Here is a 2500-nt window from a genome sequence, read left to right on the forward strand (position 1 = left end):
AATTTTTCATCATCGAAAATTTTTTCCAAAGTTGAAGCAAATGGGCCCTAGAGTATGAAAAGTGAAACCACGGATCGATTTGAGAAATAAAAAATTTTGTATGCAAAAGTCACCACTCGGGTACCTCCATACAAAAGTACCAAGTTCGGGTCGAGTGGTCGATGGACGTCGAAGGTGAAAATTTTTCATCATCGAAAATTTTTTCCAAAGTTGAAGCAAATGGGCCCTAGAGTATGAAAAGTGAAACCACGGATCGATTTGAGAAATAAAAAATTTTTGTATGGGAGGGCCCCTGCTAGAACATTTTTCCCAAGTGCGACCATTTTACCCAGTGAGTCAAAAAAAAATTTTTTTCACGGTGACTCAAAACTTCAATATTAGACTCCCCTGAGTATGAAAAGTGAAACGAAAATCATTTTTGAGAAGAAAAAATTTTTGTATGGGAGGGCCCCTGCTAGAACATTTTTCCCAAGTGCGTCGATTTTTGGGTCGCCGACACAAGCTCGGGTAAAAAAATTTTTTTTTCTCGGTGACTCAAAACATCAATTTTAGACTCCCCTGAGTATGAAAAGTGAAACGAAAATCATTTTTGAGAAGAAAAAATTTTTGTATGGGAGGGCCCCTGCTAGAACATTTTTCCCAAGTGCGTCGATTTTGGGTCGCCGACACAAGCTCGGGTCAAAAAAATTTTTTTTTCTCGGTGACTCAAAACATCAATTTTAGACTCCCCTGAGTATGAAAAGTGAAACGAAAATCATTTTTGAGAAGAAAAAATTTTTGTATGGGAGGGCCCCTGCTAGAACATTTTTCCCAAGTGCGTCGATTTTTGGGTCGCCGACACAAGCTCGGGTCAAAAAAATTTTTTTTTCTCGGTGACTCAAAACATCAATTTTAGACTCCCCTGAGTATGAAAAGTGAAACGAAAATCATTTTTGAGAAGAAAAAATTTTTGTATGGGAGGGCCCCTGCTAGAACATTTTTCCCAAGTGAGTCGATTTTTGGGTCGCGACACAAGCTCGGGTCAAAAAAAATTTTTTTTTCATGGTGACTCAAAACATCAATTTTAGACTCCCCTGAGTATGAAAAGTGAAACGAAAATCATTTTTGAGAAGAAAAAAATTTGTATGGGAGGGCCCCTGCTAGAACATTTTTCCCAAGTAAATTCGATTTTACCCGGTGAGTCAAAAAATTTTGAAAAAAATATTTTTCCAAAATCGTGTTCATTGCCTATTATAAGGGACCAGGTCAGCTCACACGCATTTTTGGAGACCATATGGAAAGTGCGTCTGGGATTGCGGAAATTAAGTTTAGAGTGTTAAATGATGGTTTCGCAATCCCGAAAGGCTCAAAATCCACCCTAAGGTTCCCCGGGTGAAATGTGGTTTCCAAGGTGTGAGCGCTATCGGTGATAGAGTTGGAATGTGATTTCCAGAGCGCAGGGCGACTGGGCTAGAGCGAAAATCATAGACAAGGGTAAGTATTGGACTGAACGACTCGAAGCAAACGAAAATCATAGACAAGGGTAATGGACTGAACGACTCGAAGCAAACGAAAACCACACACAAGAGTAATGGACTGAACAAATCGAAGCAAACGAAAATCACATACAAGAGTAATGGACTGAACGAATCGAAGCAAACGAAAACCACAGACAAGAGTAATAGAGTGAACGAATCGAAGCAAACGAAAGTCATGGACAAGAGTACTGAAAATCGGACCAAACCTCTCGAAGCACACGAAAACCATGAACACAGGGATAACTGAGAACGAACCTACCTATCAGAGCATGTGAAAGCATGGACAAGAGTACTGAAAATCGGACCAAACCTCTAGAAGCACACGAAAATCATGGACAAGAGTACTCAAAAACACGGACCAAACCTCTCGAAGCACACGAAAACCATAAACACAGGGATAACTGAGAACGAACCTACCTATCAGAGCATGTGAAAGCATGGACAAGAGTACTGAAAATCGGACCAAACCTCAAGAAGCACACGAAAATCATGGACAAGAGTACTCAAAAACACGGACCAAACCTATCGAAGCTCACGAAAACCATGAACACAGGGATAACTGAGAACGAACCTACCTATCAGAGCATGTGAAAGCATGGACAAGAGTACTGAAAATCGGACCAAACCTCAAGAAGCACACGAAAATCATGGACAAGAGTACTCAAAAACACGGACCAAACCTATCGAAGCTCACGAAAACCATGAACACAGGGATAACTGAAAACGAACCGAACCTCTCGTAGCAAACGAAAAACATGGACAAAATTATTCGAAACGAACCGAAGCTCGATGCGAAAAACATGGAAAAGCAAGCCCGTAAGTCGCACTATCAAGCCCATAAGTCGCACTATCAAGCCCATAAGTCGCACTATCAAGCCCGTTAGTCGCACTATCAAGCCCATAGGTCGCACTATCAAGCCCGTTGGTCGCACTATCAAAGCCCGTTAGTCGCACTATCAGGCCCTTAAGTCGCACTATCAGGC

This window comes from Anopheles moucheti (genome assembly GCF_943734755.1).
Source record: "Anopheles moucheti chromosome X unlocalized genomic scaffold, idAnoMoucSN_F20_07 X_unloc_45, whole genome shotgun sequence".
NCBI classification, from domain to species: Eukaryota; Metazoa; Arthropoda; class Insecta; order Diptera; family Culicidae; genus Anopheles; species Anopheles moucheti.